At 48.3% G+C, this 27,126-nt stretch overlaps 1 protein-coding gene across 2 annotated transcripts in view; it reads left to right on the top strand.

The window, feature by feature from the left end:
- The window catches only part of LOC144151480 (uncharacterized), a 38,309-nt gene that overhangs the window by 2,354 nt on the left and 8,829 nt on the right, over positions 1 to 27,126 (top strand). Inside the window, exon 1 of one of the 2 annotated variants that reach the window (XM_077682550.1) lies at positions 10,909 to 11,063. The exons of the other annotated variant lie outside the window; for it this stretch is intronic. The gene's annotated coding sequence lies outside the window, so the exon portion shown is untranslated. Of the gene's footprint in view, positions 1 to 10,908; positions 11,064 to 27,126 lie in introns of those variants that run through there. 2 annotated transcript variants of the gene reach the window in all.

Genomic DNA, 27,126 nt, shown 5'->3' with positions numbered 1-27,126 from the left:
TGAACTGTTTCAGCACATTTCACGCTCGGTGAAACTGGGTTAAATTTTTTTTTCGCCTTAGAGCCCTTGTGTGAGGGACTTATCATTTTATTATATTTATTTCGAAGATTGGTTTACCGAACAGGATCCATAAACCGGCACCAGGGTATGAAGGAGGATGATGTCATCAAGCTGGTACAAGCCCTGGTTGTCAGCCGTGTGGTGTACTCTACCCCTTACCTGCCACTGAAACCGAGAGAGATGAACCACATCGATATACTCCGGTGGAAGGCGTACAAGCATGCGCTAGGCCTCCCTCCTCACACCGCCACCAGCAAGCTGGAAGCGCTCGGGGTGCACAACACGGTGCGGGAGGCCATTGATGCCCACCTGGCCAGCAAACTAGAGCGGCCCAGGCAAATATCGACCTGCCGCACGGTGCTGAGGCAGCTAGGCTGTCAGATAGCGGACGCCAACCACCCTCGACCGGAAACTGTGCCCCAGGACATCCGTACGCTCATCAGGGTTGATCCGCTCCCGCGCAACATGCACCCTGAGCATCACGCACAGTGCACACAAGCACGGGTACAATTCCTACAAGGGAAGTACTCTGACCACTCCCATGTGCGATTCCCGGACGCGGCGCACTACGCATCCCACCCGTCCACAGCAGTAAAGCGTCATCGACGGCTCAGGCGATGTTGCTCGCACTGCGACCGTAAAAGCAGAAACATCGTTGAATCCGAAGAAACGGCCATCGCACTGGCGATGACGTCTCCAACTTCGAATAAACCACTTCACATAATCGCAGACTGCCAACAGGCATGCAGAAACTACGGCAACGGTCGCATCTGAATATCCGCCCTCCGACTACTAAAACAAGCACAAGGATACCCTAAACCCTACTGTACTAATACGGACGCTGCAGGTCACGCAGGGCTCGACGCAAACGAGCGAGCACACGCTACAGCCCGAGAATGCACCTTCCGGGCACCGCACCAGTTGCTCCGTGACCCAGAGTCCATCCAGCAGCAGCACCGTGCATTTCTTCCTCGCCAGATGTGCCTACCCGCACCACCGTAACACCGCACCATCACCCGAGAGGAGGCTGTAGCCTGGCGGCAACTACAGACAAACACATACCCCACCTTCCTGCATATTATAGACCCCACATGCCCACACGGCAGCGAACATCGAACACTGTACCACACCACGTGGGCTTACCAAAACACACCAACAGACCCAATTATTCGCACCCCCACCACACCCGAGCAGTGGGAGGCTGTGCTGTGCAGTTCGGACCCTGAGGACCAGCGACAGTTGGTGGACCGGGAACTCAGGACCGCAGCCGCCGCAGGGGCCCTGGACTGAGGGCTTCTTTTGCTTTCAAGCGCGAACCTCTTTTAGTTGAAAAAAGTTGCATGCAGAGACATCTAGGTTTGTATCTTAAGATGTAAGACGCGATATCGATACTTCGACTCCCACAGAGTGTTTTCGTACGTAGTTGCTGCATTTCCGATCAATGCTTTACGAGCACTAAAGGTCATCGAAGAGAGAAGGATTAGGAACGAGGGTTTTTAATTGCCGTGGCCCAAGAAAGACAAAGCTGTCTGCACTTCTGTGGATTAAAATGTGAGCGTGAAAGGTTGTGGATGCGACGTGTTGGTCTGTTGGGGCGAGGAGGCGTCAATGTCAGTGTTTCAAAATGTTTATTCTTTGATCTCTAGGCCAGGCTGAACTTTTTTTTCTTTTTACAAATAGATAGAGTGAGATAGAGAGAGAGAGAGGAGAGAGAGCGAGGAGTGAATATCTTTGTTCAGGAAGAAATACTTGTGGTTTAGTAAAGCGGGGTAAAGAGGCGTGGTATTCGTGGTCACAAGGAGCACGGTATGTAAGTTCGTGTGCCTCTTGGTCAGTGCGTCGTTCTTCCAGACCATTGTGTCCGGGTGTCCAGGTGAGGTTGTTAACTTTTTTCATAGTGTATGCGAATATCTTACCGAAGCGCTTAGGCATTCTGCCTGCACAAAACAGTATAATGTTTTTTGAGAGTCCGTAATGATGTTACGCTTCCACTTTATAATTCCGCTATTCGGATTGCCGAGAGGGTGGCTCCAACTCCCACTTCTTTCTTCCGGTATGATGGGGGGTCATGCAGTCACAAAGGTTGCTAGAGTAGTCAACAACGACAATTGCAGCCTCGTGCTTTCGTACATCTCAGAGTCGGTGTATGCTGCGGACTCATGATTTTGGAACTTTCCCCTGAATGAACTTCATCCTGCCATATCGCCTCTTCCTGTCTACAAATGGATCCATAGTTTTGGTACAGGAGAGTTTTTACTCGTAATCGTTGAAACGGTGACTGGTCTATCATGGCGGGCAGTAGTTTATTTTCAAAAGGGGGGGGGGGGGTGCCTGTCTTCTATACGGTGCTCCCCCACCCTTCAGAGTTTGTTTTGCCATTCGCTCTCTTGGTGCTCGCGGAGTAGTTTCTCCGATTTATAGAAATGAATGAGGAAGACACAAGTTAAGGACGTATTCATCGTCATTATCTCTAAACATCCTATTTAGGATGACTGCAAGGTGATCTCCCACTGACCTTCACCCGCTCCTGTCCTGCGCTTCCCGAGTGCATTCTTTGCTCCGAATATTAGCGAGTTTTAGCTGACCGTTTTTCACGGTCCGCTCCGCTCCGACAGCAAGCGGGAGCGCCATTGCGCCTGCGTGGCGCGCCTGGCCGCGAACGGTATTGGCTGCGATTGCACTGAGCGTGCCGGCGATACCGGAGCGGACCGTCGAAAACGGTTAGCTAAAACTCTTTATTGTTATTTTAGCCCTCCATCGAGTAAATGGCCTTGCCCTTCTTGTAGACCCGTCTATAGAAATGTCCATTCTGTTACCCTGGTGGTCCAACCGTTGTTAGTTTGTCTTGCGGTCAAAATTGCGAGGTTGAGGACTGCCTCATATGCTGTCGTGATGACAGTGTTTCTATCACTTTCTTTAGTGCGGGTTAATTTGTGGTACCGCAAGGTCTGGAATATTCGCCTCATGATCAGTGGCTGCTTCATTTTTACCGGGTCTTCTTCTCTTTTGCTTTCTTTTCTCTTGGTTGGGCGTTTTGTTTGTGGCTTAAATATTGGTTAAAAATTGGTTAATTGGTTAAAGATTTTTTTCGGCGGTTGTGAGTTTGACACCACCGCTTGTCTCCAGAGCCACGATGAACATTCGTACGTGATTGTTCTCTTGGAGGACATCCGTTCTTATTTTTAGGGTGATTTTTAACTAGGCCACGCGTCGCCACCTCTCGTTTGCCAGACCGAGCTTGCAGCGGAGACAGAAGCGTGGGATTATTGAAAAGTATTTTGAAAACTTATGTAATTAAAACCTAAATAGTGGGCTTTATTTTAGGTCTCTTCTGCTGATAATATATGCCTTACTTGATTTCTGGGAGACTAGCGTTCATTATTTCCCCCCTGCTTTAGTTAGGTCACCCAATGTTAGGTCTGGCATAAGATCCGGCAGAAAACGCTCCACGATGTCTGAGTGGGTAAGGCGTTGGGCTGCTGAGCCCAAGGACGCGGGTTCGATTCCCGGCCGCGGCGCCCGTTGTCGAAATAACGCCTTTGTGACGAGATTTCATCGCACGTTAAAGTTTCTACGTTGATGTAAATAATACGGAGATTATCACTACGGCGCGACTCGTCTCCTTCGTGTACCTTGGGCAGATCAATTACGGGAAATTTATATTTTTTGATCTTCTGGTGGAAACACGCTTTGGTGTGGTGACGTAAGTTGCCGGCACAGTGCGTGTGCGTGTGCGTGTGTATGTGTGTGCGTGCGTGCTTGTGCGCGTGCGTGTGTGTGTGTGTGCGTGCGTGTGTGCGTGTGCGCGTGCGTGTGCGTGCGAGTGTGTGTGCGTGCGTGTGCATGTGTGCGGGTGTGCATGTGCGTGTGTACGTGTGTGCGTGTGTGTGCATGCGTGACTGCGTGTGCGTGCGTGTGCGTGTGCGCGTGCATGTGTGCGTGTGGGTGTGTGCGTGCGTGTGCGGGTGTGCGTGCGTGCGTGTGTGTGTGCGGGCGTGTGTGCGTGCGTGTGTGCGTGTGTATGGCTGTGTGCGTGTGCGTGTGCATGCGTGCGTATGTGTGTGTGTGTGCGTGTGCGCGCGTGCGTGCTGTGTGTGCGTGTGCGTGTATTCGCGCGTGTGCGCGTGTGTGCGTGTACGCGTGTGTGTGAGTGTGTGTGCGTGTGCATATGTGCGTATGTGTGTGTGTTTGTGTGTGCGTGCGCGCGTGCGTATGTGCGTATGTGCGTGCGCGCGTGCGTGCGTGCTGAACACGAATCGCATTGACTTTCTTGCGGAGCTTCAGAAGTCTGTTGCGAAGCCCCCTTGTAGAACAGAACCGTGCAAGTCATAACATGAATCGCGCCGCGCAGGCTACTTGGAGATTTCGGCGCCACCAGAATCCTCTTCCGCATGCGGGGGCTTGCCACGGCGGCTGTTGCCGGCGTCAGACTCATCGAGTCTCTGACTCCGCTAGAGTGGTTTTAAGTGCGGGTTTGGGCTTCTACGGAGGACGCTATTGTGCCCGTTCGTGTTGTGATGTTTTAAGCACGCCAGTGTGCTGCTTCCTGCGCCAGTCGCTTTTCTCTACTCATTATGCATGAAACGGGTAAGTTTGGCTTTTGGCTCTTCGTCGTCGAAACGAAGGCAACTATTCCGCAAGGCGCTTGCCAACCAGGCTACTTCAAACAAACCATTTAGGGCGCACCACACTACAGAGTGGCGACTTTCGGAACAAAGTTGGAGCAGCAAAGGAGCCTGGCAGACTTCATCACGAAGGCCACCAAGAGCTGCCTGCAAGGAGGCGGCTCTTCTCTTCAGCCGCCCCCTTTTCCCGTTTCCTTTCCAAACGGAATAAAGTATCCCCTCTGTCTCTCTCGACAGTAGCGGTCGTAATCGTACGCTTCGGCCTTGTAACAGGACCATATGGACACCTCATTTCTACCGCTCGGCTACTTCTCCCTTTCCTACCTTGCCTCTCACCATACTTTTGTTCGAGTCCTTCCCTTGATTATAAAGGAGCGCTACAACAATTTATGTGCCCACGTAGTGAAAATAAACCCGGAGTATCCACTACGGCACGCCTCATCGCGTGTGAAGCGTCGGCGCGTTAGAACCCGCAATCAATGAATCAATCAATCAATCAACAATTTATTTGCAAATGCTGCTGTCTCGACGAGAGCCATAGAAGTTGTGGCGAGGGGTGGGGGGCGTATCACATACGTGACAGTGGTATGCGGCGTTTTCTCTTCCAAATGCACAAACCGAAACTAACCCAGATAAAACTTCACTGACAAGAAATACTCGGCAACTTTCCCCTAGAAAGAAGGTGGCAAGAAAATAGGTGAGATGACACCCTGCAAACGTGTACGCAGGTCGTTGTTCGTATCGAATATGAGCCAGATCCTGATGTGGCACGGATCAAAATGAGCCAAACCCATTTTCCCTATGGGATTTCGCTTTTGTTTGGCGTGACTGTTGGGACTGTTACGTGGGTGTTTTCAGAAGTTTTCTTTTTTTTTTCCTTTTGGGAGCTGGCTTTTTATGAATCCAGACAGCAATTAAGAGATAGGGAGAACATCTGTCCCCAGAAATCAACGCCAAAGGGAACAGAAGAAGTGAACAAACTGTGATGTGAAACAATCATTTCATCTCGTCTTCCTGTACCTACGGAGTAAGTCGGGCTATTATTATTTTTTTTCTTCTCGCATATTTACAAGCCGTGGCCAATCCCCCCTATCTGTGGGTACGAGCCACTTCATTAATGTGAAGCAGATATGAGCAGCCTTCTTGTGAAGCGTTTTTGGAAATTTATGGCAAAACAATGAAGAGCTTGATTACTTCGTGAGTGTTTTCAGGCGTTCCCAAGAAAATTACCCTACGGAAAGAATCGAAAAGAGCTGCTAATGCTGCCAAGAGGACTCACCGGCTCTTCATGTATAGCTCTACTGTTCTTGAATTGCTGGTGCATATGGCTTTTCCGCGAAAACTCCATCGTAGCATTATTGAAAGTGAATTGTAATAACGTTTTCATTAGAATGCCGCACTTACTTGAATGTTTCAGTTCCGTGCGAGCCAAATCTCGAACTTATCATCCGGATATTACTCAAATTCATCGCATTTTTAAAAATTACTTATGGCTATTAAATTCCCCTATAGTTGACATGCAAAACATGCCATTTAATGGTTTTGACTGCATTGCATTTAGGCCCAGTAACAAACTTTCGCTTTTTTTTTTCAAAATCGCGTTAGGTGGATTTCGCATTAGGTGGATTTCGCTCATTAAAAAAAAAAAAAACGCCTATATGTCATAAATACTTCATGGATTGTACACACCAAACTATTGTACACACCAAATATAGTAACTTTAAAGGAAAATTTTTACAAAGTCACACCAAAGATATGAACTACAGAACATGCATGGGTTAATCTTTCGACAACAGTTAAGCAAACAAACGTCGTAGGGCTGGCTTAGCTTAATTTTTGTTCTGCTGTTTGGCTTTGTGCGAAAAAAAGGGAAAATTGAAAGATCTAAGTCAGTTCTGAATAGAACAATACTCAGGTGATCATTATGCCTCGTTGCGAGTCCCGAACAGTACACGAAAGGAACTGGTGCTGATATTGGTGCCAAACAAGCATGTTGCACTCGCGCCGGTGTGATGAGGGTCGAAATGACAGTTGCACAGCATAAAAGGTTGCGATCAGAAAGGGCCAGCGTTGCGCCAACGGCGGATCACGGAGAGAAAAGCAGTCAAACCCGATTATAACAGCAGTGCTCCCTTTCTCGCTCTGGCCGCCAGATGGGGAGCGAAAACTTGGAATCGCGAATAGCGGTGGGTGTCGGTGCTATGCGGCCCTTCGGCACCGTAGCAAAACGCCGTTTCTGTGGCCCGGCGCTGCCCCGTCCGAACTGCGTGAATTCCACCACACTCCTTTAAATGCACAAGAAATAGATAGTGGCTTATTTTAAGCTTCTCTTTCCCCATAGCATTACCACCAGCAATTTAAGCCACCCATTTTCTTGCAGGGGCATTGGGAATTTCGGTGCACCCGCTGCGGTGGCTCAGTGGCTAAGGCGTTGTGCTGCTGAGCACGAGGACGTGGGTTCGATTCCCGGACGCGGCGGCCGCTTTTCTGATGGGGCGAAAAGCAAAAACGCCCGTGTGTACGAGATTTCGGCGCACGTTAAGGATCCCCAGGGGGCCAAATTAATCCGGAGCCCTCCACTACGGCGCGCCTCATCGCCTGGGTTGCGTCGGCGCGTTAAACCCTTACAATCAAATAGAAAAAGTCAATTTCGGCGCGGTCTCTCGATGGAAGCGAAAAAGGCGCGACGTGGCGCTTCGATCATATGCAACGATATCCGTTGTACGCTTGGTCACCGAAGGGCCGAAGTAGTGTGACCAGAATGGACGGCATCATGCACAATTCAGCCAGTGTGCTGTAGAACATGTGACAGTGTGCTGTAGAGTTTCTTACAATATACACTAGAGAGGAATCCGGCGCTAGCGTCTATGCGGCTCATGTCAAGGCCGTCTGTGTCATCATGGACCGCCATTACATCATGCGCTCGCCTTAGTTTCATCATTGGTTTGGATTGAAATGTTTTAGTGACCGCATATTTAAACAAAGTGCCATAAAAACGCGAAGAATAGTGTGCAATTGTGTAACTAGAAAATAAAACAGGCTGTTTTAAAACTAAGAAAAAAGGAAGTAAAGCGTATTTTTGCCGGAATTGTTGCGTCTGCTATTCTGCAGGCCAGGTTGGTAGTCACGAACAATGTTATTATTTGGGGGGGGGGGGGGGGGACTTATAGACTCTTATTTTATTCATTTTACCATTATTTCAAATAATAAATTGTTTGAAGAGTTTGGAAAGTTTTTTGAGCGTGCCTATCAAAACGTCTCCTTTGTCGTGAACGTGCACCGACCGTCAGCTACAGTTTAACAAGAAAAAAGAAAACGTTGCGTTAAACAGTCGTGGACATTGACAAGATAGGACGGATAAAGGCGTCCGTATATGTCGTTGATTGATTGATTGTAGGGTTTAACATGCCGACGCAACGCAGGCGATGAGTCGCGCTTTAGTGGAGGGCTCCGGATTAATTTTGACCACCTGGGGATCTTCAACGTGCGCCGAAATCTCGTACACACGGGTGTTTTTGCTTGTCGCCTCCATCAGAAAAGCGGCCGCAACGGCCGGGAATCGAACCCGCGACCTCGCGCTTAGCAGCGCAACGCCTTAGCCACTGAGCCACCGCGGCGGGTTCGTATATGTCGTATCTTGCCTTCGTCGAAGTACGTTTTGTTTCTTTTTTTCGTCAGCTACAAATTTCGTGGCGGAATATTACCCGCTCAGTCATACGTTCTTTGACTGCGGCATGACCAACGGCACGTACGATCACGCACTGCATGCTGTTTCACGGAACACGACAGGGAGGATTTCGGCTTCCTCGTAGCTCATAGACGTGTTAATGCAGAGTGAATAAAGCAAATCCCAAAAACTGCTTAAGAATCCATTTGTCATGTCAAACCCAAGCCAAAAGTGGGGATCTTCCCATAAACCCCCACGACGACATGCATTTCCAGGCGCAGTTTCCTCTCTAGTATACTTACTAAGAAACCCTATGCTGTAGTAGAGTGTACTAAAACTTCTAGTACACTCTAGCTGTAGAAGACCGCGATACCGCCATATCATTTATGGCCGCATAGTCAGCAGCACGGGTTCCAGTGAGCTGTCCGCAGCAAGTGGCGCCAACGCGGCGGTAACTGGAAATTCCCCTCTATCGCCGGCGCTCACATGGTGCTGCGCAACACGGCCGGTCGCAATCTACCTTTTAATTCAGCGGCTATGGTTCTGGTTGGCTACAATTGCCGAATTCTTGCCAATACGGGGTGTTACATCGGTAAATGGAACACTCATTTTTTTTTTCCTGAGCGAACCGCTGCTCCGATCGCGCTCAAACTTCACACGAGTGTCACATTTTGGGGTCTATTTTGTGTCATACCAGGAACAACGGCAGTACTTAATTGTTTATTCTGAAAATAAATAAAAAAGTGGCTCTAATATACGCTATGAAGGTGACTGGAAAGCAAAGCTGTAAACGACACCCACCACAATTACCCATGCGACGTCACTTGAATTCACACACGTGGCTCTACAAAGAGTGAAACCAGAGATTCTGCCAACCGTTAGCTGGAATTCGTGGGGGTGGCGTCCCGAACGCAGCAGAGCCCGCCACGGCCGGGCTAACGCGGCGGACGCCGCCGCTCTAGCCCGGCCGTGCGTCGGAAGAAAACGGAGAGAAGCGTCTTTCGAAGGGTGAGGAGGAGGGCGGCACGCGCGGCTACTGCTGCATCTCTCTCACTGCCTCCCCCTCAGCCTTGGTTCATGTGTCACCTCCAAAAAGCGCCCTCCCCATCTTCAGCCGCTGAATCAAAACCAGCGTCTGTCTCCCCGTCTCCACGTGCGGGCGTAGCTTAGTCGCTGAGACGACGGGGCTGTCGCTCCGCTTTTCTTCGGGCCCAGGTTCGACCCCTGGCGGTGCCAGGAGTTTTATTTAGCCTGGTTGGGAGCTCCTTGTGGCGCACGCGACGAAACCGTTGGCTGGTAGAGGTAGAAAGCTTTGCTTTAAAAATGATTTTCGCCTACGGGAAAATGGGGGCTAATTTGGACGTGCAAGCTTATCTTGGGACGACGGTTCCACCTTGGAAATGTTAATGAAACTGGCGATGGTGATTCACGGTAGGAAGGAGCCAAATGAGGTAGCAGACGATCAGAAAATCACTTTTGTCGATATTTTATGATAGCCAGAAATAGTTACATAAGAGCTCATCCGAATCATAGTAAGTGATTCCCGCGGTTCATCGTTGTCAATATCAGTCATCTGGTTTCAGATCGTCTGTCGTCTGCTGTGCTAGGTAACTCCGCTTTCCGAAATAAAGCATCCGATTCTTTGTAAACGTTTGTTGCTTTGTTCACGTTTTACTTTTACTATACCGTGCGTACGTGTCTTTCCTTGTGTCAGGGCTGCCTTTCATCTACTGTGAATGATCTCATGAGGAGAAGCGCACCAAAATTTTGTGCACATTGTTGTTTTTATACTGCACCTGCAACAGAATTACAACCAGTGCGGCTATGAATATCTGTGATGATATTGGAGAATTTCGGGAAGCTTAGCCGTCGGCATCTTCACCAAAACGAATTCTTTGTGAATAAAAGAGAAGCGAAGAAAAGAAAAGAAAGGTAATAATGGTGCCATACAGCTCGGGCTTCTGTGTCGAACGCTTTGGCCACTGAGCTCCGATGGTTTGTGGGCAATCATATTCAGTAGTGCAGATGGCCTGCCCCAGCTACGAGTTTGTGCATATCGGTGTTTTGAAGTAAAATGTGGCGGCTTGACTGCCTGTTACTAAATCGATTTTGTATAGCTCCGGGATGGGTGATGTATAGGTTCTTGAAGATTGACTTGAACGCGCGCAGATGAGCAGTCATAAACGCCTGCCCTTTAACGCGGGAATTCAGGTAACAGAAAAAACAATTCAGGGAATGTACAGCTGTTCCAGATCCATTCAAGTCATGCTAGGTAATAGAACATTAATCACGCTATGCGATCCGACGACGCCAATGATGACGAACCACAGTGACAAGGGGCCCCAACTTCCAGGTGAGGCTGACGCAATCTCTGCCTCTCAAACTAACCAGTGGAATCCTGGCCTCGTTCATCGGTGACAGTTTCGCTACGTAGCAGTGTTGTTGACTCGTTGGACATTCCTCCATGCTTTGAACGTGCATTGCTGCTCGGTTAAGTGCATACATCTCTTCAGTGCATTGCACTGAGCAGCGCAAGCGCCTATCTTTGTGTACGCTATCAGAACAGCGCAGCTATTGGTGCTAGAAAAAAAACCGGTTGCCCTGGCAATACCGATAGTGGGATAAGGACACTATTGACGATCAGCGGTAGACGTGGTCTTTCCGGATCAGAGTGTGCCTAGTCCCGCTCCCGACGCTTCTGTCTTCATAAGGTACGTATACGCAGCAACCATTTAGAGCGTAAAACTTTCCGCAAACCTACAGCCTGGCGAGCAAAACGTGCGCATTTTTTTCGTTTCGCTGCCGTCAGTTCAGAAAAACGACCGACATTCCTTTGCGATAAAGCAGGCAAATTCCGTCGCGCTAGGGACAGCGGCGCACGTCGAGAATTTTTCAAGCCTGATTGCTCGGTGGGTCCGCAGTGAATCATGGCTGCCGTCGCTGACGTATCATGCTTAAGCGATATATAGGCGGTTACTGGCGATGCGGTGCTTTTCCATAATTGTTTATTCCAGCGTTGAGCTGCCTGTTGCGGTGAAGTTTCAATTGAGGCAAGGCCGATAAATTAGCGAACCGGTTGATTCTCATTATGGTATTGGTAGAATAGTGCTAAAAGTAATGAAAAGGAGGAAATATGACTTGTTGAAACTACGAAAAAGCTTAGTTGGTCGTTTTCCGGTGCTGGGGGAGATTATCCTGCAGAGGTTTTTGCTTTACAGTAGGATTTTCAATGTTTTCGATCTGATTTTGACTATTCCGCGTACTTTCAGGCGTTTCTTTAGATGGAAATATTTAATTTCGAGACAATTGCCTCGGAACTAAATATTTGAGTATTTTGTGATTTACTATTTCATACCAGTGACAGTGTATCAGCTTTCTCTCTTCTCAGAGTTCAGAAAAAGCTCAATACACTCCGTTACGTTGCAACCTTTATCGCGTTGTTTTAGCACTGTGTGATTGCTCTTGCGGCTACTAGTTCAGGTGCAGCGCTCTTGCGGTGACTCAGTGGCTAAGGCGTTGCGCTGCTGAGCACGAGGTCGCGGGTTCGATTCCCGGCCGCGGCGGCCGCGTTTCTGATGGAGGTGAAAAGCAAAAACGCCCGTGTGTACGAGATTTCGGCGTACGTTAAAGGTCCCCAGGTGGTCAAAATTTACCCGGAGCCCTCCACTACGGCGCGCCTCATCGACTGCGTTGCGTCGGCGCGTTAAACCCTACAATCAAGTTAAGGTGTAGCGCTCTTACGGTGGTACTGTAACTGCTAGCATGTCGCCACCTCATGAAAGCGCGAATACCAGGTCTGTTATTGTAAATGTTGACATTGAGGCGCGTGTAGTAAGCAGATGTTTAATTTCTGGTTTACTAGAGTACCAAAAACAAAACAAAATGTGCAAATAAAAAAAATTAGAGAGACTGCGGGAGGGGGAAAGCATTACATTTTATTTCAAGCTACGTGATCCTAGGTAGGTCTGTCGTGACTCATCTCTTGTTGCGACAAAACAGTTTTAGCACTCCGCATGTTCCGTGTTTTCCGTTCGTACCGTGTTAACCGAGACCCGACTGGGCGCTCGTGCATTTGTTCAGGTAGGATGGATTAGTTCTGCGGGCCGGCCCTCGCCACGCCTGCGCATTCGTTGCAGAGGTGTGTGTGTGTGTGTGGGGGGGGGGGGGATGTGGGTTTCCTCCTCGCCGTACCCGCGCGCGCAGGCGCAGTCGGGTCCCCGTGCGAACGGTACGAACGGAACAGATGGAGCATACGCAGTGTTAAAACTCCCTGAGGTCTTCGCCATCAGTGGTCTGTATGTCTACGTGTAACCTTCGCGTCGTAACGGATGGGGTGGTGCCGGCTGATGGTGGCTTTGGATGCAGCGAGCGCCTGCCTCCTTGCTGGCTGTGCGGCATTTCTGTGTTCCCTTGCATCTTCTTCTGAGGCGTATTTCCGTGAGCGACTTAGTTTCACAGCTGCTACTGAGAAACGCTTTTCAGAATTCATCGTAGAACAAAAAGCACGGGAAGCAGAAACGTGTCCAGTGATGCGATCGTGTCTTGTCATCACCATCACCATAATCTTTTTGTAGCGTCAGCTACACTGGCCGAGGTTGTGCAGTTTCGCGTGGCCCCTGGAGAGCCGCGCTGCGCATGCCCGATGAGCGTGACGCACAGAACGTTGCTCGCTGCCCGGCGTCTCTCACACTCCCCACGCGCCCAGCGTCTTCGCCGATCTCCGTTCCGCACGTGGCGGCCCGGTCCACTTGATGATCATGCGAGGGGTGGCCGGGTGTGGAACCGATAGCTCGTGAGTCGCAGCAACACCGGCGTGCGCCTGTGGAACCAGCTTAGCTCTGGGGCGATTGGTGACGCTGCGCCGGAGACGCTTGATAAATATACATGTGTCACATAATGCGTATACCGTGTGTGTGTCATTGAAGCAGCAGTCATCATGATAATCAAGCTAATCCTAGACAACCAGGGAAGCTAAGAATAACCAGCTGAACCTTAGCTCACGCTACGTATATCCTAGCGTAGCCGAGCTAAGCCACTGCTAATTTTTCGAATTGCGTCTTCTCCCTGTTACTATGACTTATGGCCAATTGCCCTGATTAGCCCTACTTAAACGCTACTAGAGTAAACTTTCTTTGTTACGTTTGTAATTAGGATGCCCAAATCACTCCTGTAGGCCCACAGTAGTGCGATTGTGTCCACATTACCACCGTCATGACCCTCTTCCTTTGCGTCGTTTTCTTTTCTCTTGTTTTCTCCTTCATTGTCATTGTAAGCCGTACATGTACTCCATTAGGATAAACGTGATTTGCTACAACAGTAACTAGCATGCACACGTTATTCCTGTAGGCGTCAGTACATGGCTCTAACAGGTCTCTAAATCGGAGGCCACAACGAATTAACAGGCCCCCCTTGAGTCAGCGAGAGTCAAAGATCAGCCGTCGCGAATGGGACGCGTGGTAAACTCGCATTCCTTAGTCCTAGGGTTCGAATTCCAGGCCTGAATTTATCCCATTCTATTTTCTTTAATTTTATTCTATTTGCTCTGTCAACCAATTATGGGACCATCATTTGGTTACACCGACGCCGGACGCCGGCTACTCGCTCAATGGCGCATTTAATGCTTTTGAATTAATCTCGACAACGTAGATATATCGACAACAAGAAACTCTCGAATTTATCGACCCGATTGTCAACACGCTGCCTTTATATGGCCAACTCCGCACATTAACTTTCGCGATTCTCCTTCATTACGCGGTTTCTGTCAGCGCTCTACCCCCAACGCTCAGTTAACAAAGTGGCATATCGAATTTTTCAGCAAGACAGACAAGATGGTGAGGTAAGGAACTAGAGGAGCGCCCCAGATTTAAGGATAGTTCAGCGCTCGTTAAGAACTCCCGGCTTTGTAAACACAGTCGGAGCCATATGTATTATGGTGTTTCTCGTGCGTTACTAAGGCTGAGGCGTGTCTTTGGGCAAGAAAAAAAAAATGGCCGCGCATCTGCTCACTTCGCTGCAAATGTCGTCGAAGGACGATAGTTTTCTGCCGCCCACCACTCGCGCTCTTCTTCCTCCCGTTTAACTCCTCCCAAGATAAACACGGTGGAGGCTTGCTCTAGTCAATTCAATTTTCCCCCGTTCCACTGCTCGCGCGCTATCTGTTGGAACCATCCGTTTCTGTTGGACTTGAAATGCCGCCCCGATGTCTACGCTCGGGCGCGAGCTCTTTTTGTGTTTTTGAGGGCAATATTGTTTTCAACGCATATTTTGATTTTACGTCGCAAATGTCAAGTACACATCCATTTCGATTAAACGAACATTGACTAGTACCATTTATGTATTGATGTTTTGTCTCAAATAGGCGTAATGTCCTCTTTTTGCTCAACAATCATGACAAACATGAAGTACGGTACCATATTTGGTAGTTTGGAAATGTTTTGCGTATGTAAACGTCTTGTTCAGGAGTCCTTTTACTTTTGGGCGGACGGCTGAATCGAGAGACAGACAGACAGACATACAGACAGACAGATGGACGGACGGACGGACAGACAGACAGACGGACGGACGGACGGACGGACGGACATACAGACAGACCAAAATTTTCGGGTTTAAGTTGCCCAAGAAAGACTGTCGTCTTTAAAAATCGGCCGCTTATTGTAAGTGCAACCCCACAATGAGCCCGATATGGGGCTGTAAATGATTGCCGCTCGTGCTGAAATCTTTCTACTATAAGCCCCATTGTTCGTCCTCTCCGCTAATGACAAGAAAAACAACGGGATGCATTTATTCAAACAATAGGCTGGGGTACAGAGTGCGCGACCCTGATGAAATGCAGCCAGCTATCTGTCGATGACCAAATTAATGTATGTGCGTGTGTTCTCCTTCAAAAGCAATGGGGTTTGTGGTAACCTATCCAGCCTCTAACGAAGGAGACAACGCAGGCGGCTTTCATTGCTGAACCGACTGTGTTTCTGACAGATCGGGGGAAAAAAAAAACACGTCTGTGCGTTTTTGTGCACGTAACCGCCTTGAGTGTTCGAAATTAATCAGCAGCCGTCGAAGCCCATGTGTTATTGCACCACATTAAACCCCAATTTAGGATTATGATATAATGCGGTAAACATATCCCCCTTCCCCATTGCTCCGAGTTTAAAGATTTTTCGTTGAACGTTTCATGTAGGAGTCGACTGTTTGTAACGCGAAATCATTGCTTGGCTAGGTTGGCGAAAGTGCGCACCAGGCTGGCTTTCACAGAATGAGCACCTGGCTAGCATCTACAAAGAAAAAAAAAATCAAGGCCATTTTGCCTTGGTAATGTGGATGATCTTAGTAGCGACGGTCACAATGGCTTTGTCGTCGCTTTGATACACAATCGTCGGCATACTCGCAACTGGGGACACATTCCTGGCTAATGTCAAATCGATGCATGTGCGCTGCTGGGTGGTTGGGACCCCATCGCTGCGGCATCGCAAGCAAATGGCTCCAACACGAAACACATGAACAATTCGCGTGCCGGTCTGATGACATCCACGTTGAAATCACCGGCAACGACCAGAGGGCTAATGACATCGCAACTCACCCACGGTCCGAGTACACTATAGGCCACCGCCTGGTTGACATTCCTGCCTTTCCGTTACCTTTATTCCTTCCTTCATTCCTTTCTTTCTTCCTTCCTTCCTTAAAGGTTCTGAATTCGTATAAGCATTAATGTCCACTTGAACGCCTGAGACGCTCTGCGTCCGTCCGCATTCTCGAAGGGCTTCCTCATCTTGCCACCTAACAGAATTCGCTTTGCGATCAAATTCCGCTTCACGCTTTTGAATGGCTCCGATCCTTATCCTGCGTGTTGCGCCGTTGCTCGTTGTTACATTTCGCTACTTCTTAGTTTAAGTGCGTGTTATGGAACGACTGCACTATTGAACGCCTCGTGCTTCAAAGACACGTGGAGCCTCGGGAGTTGTCATGTGAGGACACTGAAAAATGTATGGAAACCTAACCTATTTGCAGCTCCGCTCTAAAAAGCGTCCATAGCATTTTTCGGCGTGCTCTCAATTCTCATTGGCTGCAGCGCGTTCCATAGCACGTAAATCGTGAAGAAAAAAACACAAAGAAAAGCACATGCTTAAGTAGAAATCTCGTGCAGCCTCGGTTGGCCTTGAGATTATGAGGAGGCAGCCTCGTCGCAGCAGCATGGCTAGCGGTTTTGCACCAAGTATGTGCAGCGAGTAGTATATACAGTACTATGTCGACGTTGTAGGCTCTAGTCGATATCGGCAGAAGACTTGTCGACAGCCCTCTACAAAAGAAGACCCTTCGTGCTCTCATCTGGTATGATGAACACGCTGAGGGATCCTCTGCAACTTTTTAAATTTACAGTGGCCTCATGGTCAAAGTACTACAGATATAAAATGATAATAGGTGGCGCATCTCATAAAGTCTCCCTTGAAAACATCGTGGAAAAATACAAAGGAAGAAACAGCGCACATTTTGACGGAGCACGGGCAGAAACATACATTACAAGCGCTGTGGAGTGTGTTTCTGTCCGTTCTTCGCCAAAATGTGCGTTGTTCCTTCCTTTGTACCTCACCACCAACTAGCCCGATATAGTACCCTTTTGGATCGTGGAAAAAGAAAGGCAGGAAAAACCTATCATGCGACTAAAAGCCGGGAACATACGTATAAATATATCATGACTTCGTGGTCGCCCAGTCTGTCTTCGCTTCGCGTGTTGTCTTGCTTGATATACGAGCCCAAAAAGAACAAAACTTAGGTTAAAGAAATCTCGCAGTGGCAATATATATATATATATATATATATATATATATATATATATATATATATATATATATATATATATATATATATATATATATATATATATATATATATATATATATATATATATATATGTATAAATTTTGCCACTGGGAGATTTGTTTTACCCTCAGTTTTGTTTAACACGCCGACGCTACACAGGCGATGAGGCGCGCCGTAATGGAGGACTCCGAATTAATTTTGACCACTTGCGTTGATTTAATTAAAAATCTCGCCTAGAGAGGTCTCGCCAGCTCGCGATTTTTTAACTGTTGTGGCCGGAACACGGAAGAAGGGACCTCCATAAGCAAGCACCGCCGGGTGGAAATAAGCTTTCTTTGTCTAGCTTCACACCTGTGGAGATGCATACTGTGGAGACACGCGGAGAACACATACTGTGGATAACAAATACTACGGAGATACCTGATGAAGCGCAGACTGAAGAAGCCGATTCAGGGTACATTACGCGATACTCAGGAGCATGATACAACAAGCCCAGAGCCAGGAAGTGCCTTCCTGCAAGGGCAGAAGATGCTCCGACACAGAGACGTAAATGCTAAGGAGACGGAGACACAAACCTCAATTCAAAACTAAGTAAATACACGCGTTTACTTAGATTTGTGATAAAGTTTTACACAGCTTCCGAATGACCCACATCTATTGTACAGGGTTAAATGTTTTTCGTTATTCAGTCACGGTTCTTCTCTGTTAGCAATGACAATTTTGTGTTGGTTGCAGTGAAATCTTGTACCCCACAATAAGTATCGATATTTCCCATGCCTTTTCTCGTTCTAAAGCTGAACGGGAAAAGGTGCAAAGTGATGAGTTATCCCGTTCATTACTTGAGTAATAGTCAACTACATCCGGAGGAAGACATGGAAAGCATATTGGCGTTGACGTCATAGACGTGGTGCCATGCATAGCAACGCTGGCAAAGTTTGTTGAAGCCCTGCTAAAACGAACTTGATGTGGTGTGCAACTTAAAAAAAGGTGGGATCACCAAAGCAGGATATACATTTTTACGGGGCGACAGAACAAAGGCGGCGACCCATGGTAAATGGTGAAGCGATAGATTTACGCAATGTCGCCTGTGAGAGAGGGCCGCCTAGCTTTAATTTGGAGAAAGAAGATGAATTTGTATGGACATGTAATGCATAGAACTGGCAAATGGTAAACTACCAGGGTTACCAGGCCAACGAAGCGGATACTGAGAGACGAGACTTGAATACCGATCACTTGATGGAAGGCGAGATAAAATTCGGTTGGACGGAATGGATCCGGACAGCGCAGTATAAGAGCAGTTGGATGATGGATCTGTTGCAGATCCATTATAGGTGCGTTAGTGCTGACTGAAACTCGCTACGCCACACGCACCACACGGCGTTATCATTTTGCACTCGTCTTACTCTCGCTCCGAGGCCCGCACGCCGACGCTCAGCTGCTGACGTCACGCTCCTCCGCTGGGCACGTTGGGCAAGTTCGGCGTGCCCCTAGCGGCATGGCCGATGTACGCCACGCGACGTGACCCCTTTGCACGCGGTACAGTTGTAGTAGTAGCACCTTTATTGGTAAGAAGGGCCAAAGGCCGGTTTAGGGAAGAGGAAGAGGAGTAGGGAGGGGAATGCAGCGTCTTTTGCAGGGACGTGGCAGTTTGCAGGGACCAGTGTCGACCCCAGCTACACTGCCCGTGCTAGGCCACTTTTGATAGCCAACAGTACTATTTTGTGCTGTAGAGGTTTCTTCATAGTATGATAGTCTTCTGGGGTGCTTGTGGGCGCGTGGAAAGATGTGATGATGCCTGAGCGATGTTGCGAAAAGAAAGAGCAATCCCGAAGGAGATGGTTGAGGTCTGCATATGTGAAGGTATTGCAGAATGTGCATTTGAGAGGCAGATTGGGTGAGAGCCATTTGCGGATTATGTGCATGGTGTAGGCGGCATTTGCTAGGAGCTTGTTGAGAAATACCTCACCGGCTCGTGGCAGGGTAGGAATGCCGGTTAAGTACCCTTGTGGGGTGGCAGCGATGTAGCGGTTCCTCTTGTCGCGTTTATGTCGAAGTAATTGCAGGGAAGGAGGTAGCGGTGACGGAGTCGGCGTGGAGAGAACTAGCGGAGGTGTGATACTGCTCTCCTGTGCCGCAGAATGGGCGGCCTGGTTACCCGTGCAAGCTGTCTCGTGGCCGGGAACCCAATCAATCCGTACAGATACCCCGTTGCAATGGAGTAGGGCAACATGGGTCAGGATTTGTTGTGTGAGGGGGTTGAGAGAGGATTGGCGTCTGAGTTCTTGAACTACGCCGAAGGAGCCCGCGAGGATACGAATGTTGGATGGGGGCATCTTCGAGACGTCAAAGCTTATGTGGTTGAGGGTACCGATGACAGCGTGGAGATCAGCCTCCAACGGCGTGATGTGGATAAGGTTGAGGCTTGCTGGCCGCTGAGTTCTGGGTTCTCCGAGCAGTGCCAAGCCAGACCGACGATGTGGTCCCTGACGCTGGCATCCGTATAGATGTCAATCTCTCCGGGCAAACGGGACCGGTTGAGCTTTTCTAGGTGCTGTTTGCGCAGCGTGGAGTGACCGCGCGGGACTGGCTTCGAAGGTGCATTAGGGGCGACATCCGGGAGAGCCCATGGAGCCATTGGGCTTAGCAGGTTGTGCATCTGGATGGGCCGTTGTTTGTCCCAATCTGAGAGCGTCAGTCCTTGCAGGGTAAGATTCCGCGGTGTATAGAGTTTCTTACAATATACTTTCTAAGAAACTCCATGCACGCGGTGCACTTCGGTTCCAAGTTTTGCGCGCCGGCGCTGGGCCGCTGACGTCACGATCCGTAACTTTGCAGGCTCGGCGCGCTTTTTTAATGGCGCCGCCCACGTCACCAATCACAATAAACCACGGAGGAATAATGTAAGAAGCAGATCCTACCGGTTCGAGCCTCGTAAACTTATGCATAATTACGTTACTCGTTACTCGGGGTGAAAAGTAGTGAAAATATGTTACTCGCTTTTTTTCACAGAAGGTGCCTGGGGTCTTTACTTTGTTACCGCAAAAATACACTAAACCCCACAGTTTTCACCGCTGGCGCCATTGCACGGCTTGCCTGTCTACTTGCCTTCCTTTTACTTTCTGGGTTGGCACAACACGGCGCGCACTATCGACGACCGGTCCTCTTTATGCAGCCCTTCCTCGCAGTGGACGGTCCGAATACGGATAGCGAGATGATGGCGGGCGTATGTGTAGAGGGCGGATATTTTATTTAAATACCACGTTGTGTCGTTTAAAATTAGTCGCAAAAGGTTCTGTAAATAGTCTTAAGTAAGTGCTAACGAGCTAGCGACCCTGCATTCTGTTTTTATTTCGTAACCCCAAGCTGGGTGACTGCTAGCCTTACCCGAGGTGTTGAATGGGGACGCGCTCAATGCATTGAAAAATGACGGAGTTGGCTATATTTTGCTGGTCTTCAAGTGTGCACGCTAAGCAGAAAAAAAAGATAAAGTACTTAAACTAATTTGAGAACAGCGCAACACAGATTAAGAGTGGTCTGGCACGCTTAACAACTTCAAAAAAAAAAAAAAAATGCTCGTCGGTCGCGGTTCTTCATATCCACAACATACCTATCGAATGATTCATGATAATGGCTGAATGTTTCGTTATTTATACTCAGTAGGAGCAACCGGTAATGCTATGTATTGCATTAATAAAGGTTCTTGCAGTCTTTGCGGTGCCTGGTGCACTCAGAACTGCGAATTAACCGAATAAATTCCTTGGCCGATTCTGTCTCTCATGTACGAAATTTGCAATACCATGTTTGCGAATGTGGCTTTAAAGGGGAGGAAATATTTAGTGAGATAATGTGACAGCTCATAGACTAAGAGCTTCCACTTCTGGGTTTTCGAACGAACACAAAAACAGTTGTCCCAACTCATCTGTGTTTCGAGGGGCTAGAAACTATCCACTGTTTACTGTGAGACTCGTTAAATGAAAATCACCATTGCCAAATAAAAACTTCAGCTATACGTAGCGGGTCGAAAGAAAGTACTAAAAGCGTGTGGCATTCGGGTAATCAACAATTTTAGCCTGAAGTGAGTCTTTCATGAAACTACCATAGCGTAATATCGCGAACGAATTATTATTACCGATGTTATTTCGCGAATCACACAAAATCTTGAATTTCGGTCTATTTCACGGGTACTGAATTTTGCACCATAAAAAGCGTGATAAATTTTCTAGGAAGCTATTTCCATCCCATAATTGTTCCTTATACATTTGCTGTGTTTCGTTATGTGCTTTTAAGTGCAGAGCACTTTAGGGCAGCGCCTTGTCGTCGTAGCACGCTCACTGGACCCAAGTAGAGACGGCGTTCCCTCGGAGCCGCTGTCGTCGCAGCGCAACCGAGAGGCTTCGAAAGCAAAGCGATATATATATAGTCATAAACGTTGGAAACTCGTGAACTGCTGGCGCTTGTCATACATCTCCCCGTTGTTTAGCGCAAAGAAAACTAGGTATATTTGAGGCAAAATATACGTAATTAACCGCCAGCGCCCGCGTTTATTTAGTTAGGAACGCTCGTTGGGTTTGTTTTTACGCTATTAGAGAGAAAAAGTGGCAGTGCTACGCCGGCACGTGCGGGAGGAAAAGCAAGCTCGAAAAGAACAGAACTCCCGCTGGCGCAGTTTCAGGCTGGGGGCGCGCGAGCACTGCGAAGGCGGGAAATTTGATTGCCATTGGGTGGTAGCAGTGAGCAGATAATGGCGCTGCAGCCCATAATGGCGAATCACTGCTCTCCACTTCCGACAGCTTTCACATTGAGTGGAACGGTTTTTATTTTTTAAGGACCATCGTAGGCTTTGAGACTGCGTAACCTATAAATATGTCTGCATGTACACAGGTGATAATGAACAGTCCTCAGTGAAGGGAATAGCGCTGCCATGCCTGTACTGAATTCTACAAGCACGTTGAGGAATGTAAATATGCATTACCAAGCACGAAGAATGTTATATCATAGTCTGCATGGAATGTTCATTGTAGACGGGTGACTTTGTATGTCTTCGCGTTAATTTAGTTGCGACTTGACATTATTTTATACTGTGCATGGTGATCCCGAGGATGGGAGGCTTAGAAGCGTCTTGATTTACATGCTCTGGAGAGGGAAGAGACAGATGACATTTTTGTTTTAAAATAAATTTGAAATTTTGCTGAAATATCTCACAGGATCTTTTGTTCGGTTTGTGAAGGCGATTCGTCCTTGCGCCAAAATTACATCGCAGCAAAATTCAGTTTACATACTATAAATATGCTTCCACAAATTTAGGGGGCATTTTCTTCAAAGATGTTCTATTTTGTGAAACACAAGACACCGGCACTGCGTTATGTCTCATCTTTCTCCGTCCTCTTTGTGGTGTTTTTCTTGCGAGCAACAAAAGTCACGATAGGGCGGTGTGAACAATGATAATGAGCGCACTATTCTTGGACCCTACTTGAACCTCTGGTACATTTGAAATATCACTCAACCTCGAACTCGTCGGCTGAGTTCACTCAGCCGCCTTCACCTCAGAGCACACCAACTGAGCAGATTGCAGCCTAGGAACTCACCTAAACGCCACCTCATGTGGTAAAGTTGAGGTTTTTGTGAGGTTCAGGTTGACCTCACGAGTGAAAAGCTTCGAGTTTCCCACCTCTGCTCCCAACAATAAAGCGGTAACGTAAAACAACACTGCAATTCCACTTTTTTCAGTCCTCTTGATCACACGATGAACACGTGTTGCTGAGTGTGTGTTGTTAACGGGTCACACTGCGGTATCTGCACGCTCGTGATAACCCGACAAAGTGGTAGGGTATGGCTGAGTCACACTATAGTATTTCCAGTTGTCCGATAAAGCAACGCAGGCGTCAGTGGATATGTGACCTCCTGGGTGAGGGCGTCATTTCACGCGAATAACGTGTTATCTGTCGGGTTGGGGCTATAACCGCTGACGGGGTAAAATCAGACGAATCCCCCAAGCAACGTGTAGAAGAGGCCGCGAAGGCTATTCACTGCTTCTGACTGTCCACGCGACGACGAATACGACTGGCATGGATTAGGGTGGCTTTCATTTAACTTCTGGGACAATCTTCTCTGTATACGGAGACGACGACGACAGCCCCGATTGTTATTCCAGTTGCTGCGTATGCACCCGTCGATGAGACCAGTTGAATTGGTTCTTATTCTGGTTTCTTACATCACAACTTCAATCGCATACACAAAAGTTTTGTTTGCACCCTCGTTCATCTCCCGTTTCTAGCTAATCCCCCATCCCGCACCTGCCCCTTGTCTATTCCCTCTCCTTGTTTCGTGATTTGTTTCGGTTGTGTCTGGCCGTGAAACGCACCAAATGCCCTTAGGGTTTCTTTCTAAGCAAAATTAACGGCAAAACGCCACATTATGCAAATATTTTTAAAACTCACTTATGTTCCCACAACCAATAGCTGTTGTAGTGGCTGTGGTGTGAGAACATATTTATTGGCAGGATTTATGGATGTGCTAAATGTTTAGAATTTTCCACCTGCGCTTTGAAAATGTTGGGCATGTTTTGAATAGGTTTCAAGCATGCCCGCTGAACAGCTGATGCTTGCGTGCAGAGGAGGGAGCCGGCAAGGCCCCTTTAATGCTATCCACACAAATAAGGAGTGCCACAAGGAGCGTGCGTGTTACTGCACCGCTTAAAAAAACATGAAACAAACGCGATCGTGCTGACAATAACTGGTAAGCACAGAGTGCGTTGGGCTCAAGCTGAATTAAGTGGCATATACTCAGTCGTTAAGATTATTCTGGCGCTGATGGGATTATGGCTAAAAATTTAGGAGGTTTGATAGCGATCTTCTGGGTCAAGGTCATGCGAGGCACCCTACGTTAGCCTATTCTGACCCTGTTGGGCAAGGTTACCTATAAAAAAATTACCAATTTCTAGCTCCTTGGCCTATTTACGGCTACAATAGGTCGCTTCTGATGTTGATTTTGATTGCGGGGTTTAACGCACCGAAGCCACCACATCTGGGCTATGAGGCGTGCCGTAGTGGAGGGCTCCAGGTTGGTTTTCACCACCTGGGTATCTTTAACGTGAGCCGAAATCTCGACACACGGGCGTTTTCGCTTTTCGCCTCCATCAGAAAAGCAGCCACGGCGGCCGGGATCGAAACCGCATCCTTTCAACGGGATCAGCAGCACTGAGCCACTGCGGCGGGTTCGCTTCTAATGTAAACTGAACAACGCTCCCTTCTGCCAATCCTGCGCGTAGACATGTACAAGCTCACAGCTAGCACTGATTATTTCACTTGTGAGGTGGTCACTGACTTTCATCACCATCGCCACTATCTTCACCCTTATAATTGTCCTGGCTTGTTCTTCTTGAGTTGCTTCTCATCCTGGCTTTGTAGAGCACCGATTCAACCGTATACCCACCAGATATTGACACCAGGTTAATGACACGTTGATGACAGGTTAATGCCTACAGCTCACCCAGAGGCGAAAAAGACCAACTGTTCCCGCTTTTTGAAGGGACCTTGAAATTATCAAAACACCGTCACGTGCAGTCAAAGCGGGAGATTTTGACGCCATCCGCCAAACCTATGGATAGCCGCAATCCGAAAAAACACTGCCTACTAACCACACTCGCTAACCCTACATCCTCCACCGGAATAGGTAAGAGCGTGTCACTAGATACTGGCACAAACCTAACTCTCGTGAAAAACACGCGAAAGCCATCGAGGCGCAGCTTTGATTATTCTAGGCAGCCACCACTGCATAATAGCAACATCTGTAACGGCTGTGGCAGTACAGCAAAAGCGGGGCAAAGAAGTCCTCGCTGAATGGGTGAAGTTTAAAACGCGCCCCCCCTCCCCCCCCCCTTCCCCCAAGAAAAAAAAAGAAACAAAACACAAACACGGGTCAACATCTACAACTTTGAGGACCGGGCGACGCAGCAAGGCGGTGATTTGAAAGCAGAAACCAAAGAACTCACGCTCACATCAGACGCCCCACTGGGGCGTCTGATGTGAGCGTTGACAAGCGTCTACTTCGCCTCCGGGAAGCTCAACAAGGTCTTATTAAACAATGCAGCAAACTGGGGACTTTGGTGAGAAGTCGTAGGAGGTTGACGTTCCCGAGGCGGAGGTGCAGGTTCAGCGAGTGGTGCATTGCTCCGTGTCTGGGAGTCCCAGGCCTCGAGCTTTGACACCTTGAAGTGTCAACGACCTACGGAAGTCATGCTGTTGCCGAGCTTTCTCAGTAACGGTGGTGAGAGGGGCGAGTCACAGCAGCTTGTGCGAGGATTTCTGTTTCGGGTGTGACGCGGCAGACTAGTAACGACACGTATTGTGGCTCAATGGAGAAGGAAAGGCATTCCTGGTGGGAAGTTTTCACGTCATAAGTGGGAGCACCATAAAAGAGTCGCCCCGGGCAACCGCTCTCGTGAGTGAGAAACAAGCGGTTTGCTTAGCTCTTCTGTACTTGTGAGAGAGTCGTGTAAGTAGACGTAACATGCGCTTCCAGTTGCGTTTGAGTTGCAGAATTCAGGCTTTTTTCTTGTTGTGACTGCTGGGCGGGACGCCGAGGAGTCTTATCTGGCCGCATTGGGAATTGATGGGTATGCCAGACAGATAAATCACTTGGTCCATACTGAGAAGAGGGGGGGGGGTGGCGTGTGGAGGCAATGGATGAGGAATTCAGTCTTCTCCGTGGTCAGTTTAAGGACCAAGTCTGGGGGACCTTGCTCAAGACTATTCACAGCGGCTCACAGTTTAGTTACTATGACCTCCACAGATGGGGATTAGCGGCTTCTGTCAGGACTGTGCTGTCATCCACGTAAATGGTAAAGCGTGCTGTCGTGTCGAGCTTAAAGTAAAAGTTATTACCCCTCATTGATGGCCTAACAATGTCGACTAACAAAGTCTAAAAGTTATGTGGTCTAAAAAACAAGGAACAAAGGGCAGAGAGTGGGCACCACACCCACTCCCCTCTCAAGGTGGCCCCTTACCCATAGAGCAAAGGCGGCGTCCGGTGCTTGTTGGACGAGAGTTTTTGCGGCTCAGCCTCGCAGTTGAGCAGGCGTGTCTTACACTGCTCTAGTCTGGGGATTCATGGACATGTGGCGTAAGTGTGGAGAGTTTAGAAGAATATCCCCATAAAATGTAAGGGATGCACGGTTCTGACAGCATTACAATGTTCGTTATAGGTGACAGGATATATGCGACTCCAAGTTATGGGATGGGGAAGAGTAGCGGCCCGCAATAACCTCCGGGTGGTGGTTTGGGGGTTATTCAGCGTGTGATAGTAGGAGGGAAGCGAAGGCGACGAAGATGGCAGTGATGGGTGACGTCGCAAACGAAGCACAGTGGCCGTTTCTAGCCTCTTCGCTAATCCCTTGTGAAGGCATGTGCCAGCTCAGTGCCGCGTGGTGCTAATGTTATCACCAGACGTTCTTTCTTCAATATATTGCCTGCTTCTAGAGTGCCGTGATATTGCACTTTCTGAGAGGCTGACAGGATCTATATTTGAATCCCGTTGGGCTGCAGTTTTTTTTTGTATGACAATGAACGTTCCTTTTTTCTTCTGTTACGCGATGTGGCAACTTCCAGTATAAAATTGGGCTGATATATAAACGCACTCTACGTTAATATATGCAACAGTAAAAAGTGGCTGTAAGTAGATCAGACATTGTAATCTGAAGTTGGCACCGCACGAACTTTGCAAACTGCTACCTTGACACCGGGCGACCTGTCTTCCTTGCTCTGACCCCTTGAAAAAGGTTTAGTGTGGTACTTGAATAAGCTAAAAACGCTTGCGAAGCTCCACCAAAACAGCTGAAAAAGGAACAACATATAGTGATCCCAGAATTAGACTCCCGGAGTCCATTTTGTGAAGTAATATTATAAATAGATTTCTTTGGAAATCCTCTTGAAGTACTGGATTCACATACCCGTAATGTCATAG

This window comes from Haemaphysalis longicornis, unplaced genomic scaffold, assembly GCF_048455015.1.
Source record: "Haemaphysalis longicornis isolate Haplotype H1 unplaced genomic scaffold, Haemaphysalis longicornis Haplotype H1 scaffold_1, whole genome shotgun sequence".
NCBI lineage: Eukaryota > Metazoa > Arthropoda > Arachnida > Ixodida > Ixodidae > Haemaphysalis > Haemaphysalis longicornis.
This window is presented reverse-complemented; position numbering and strand designations above follow the sequence as displayed.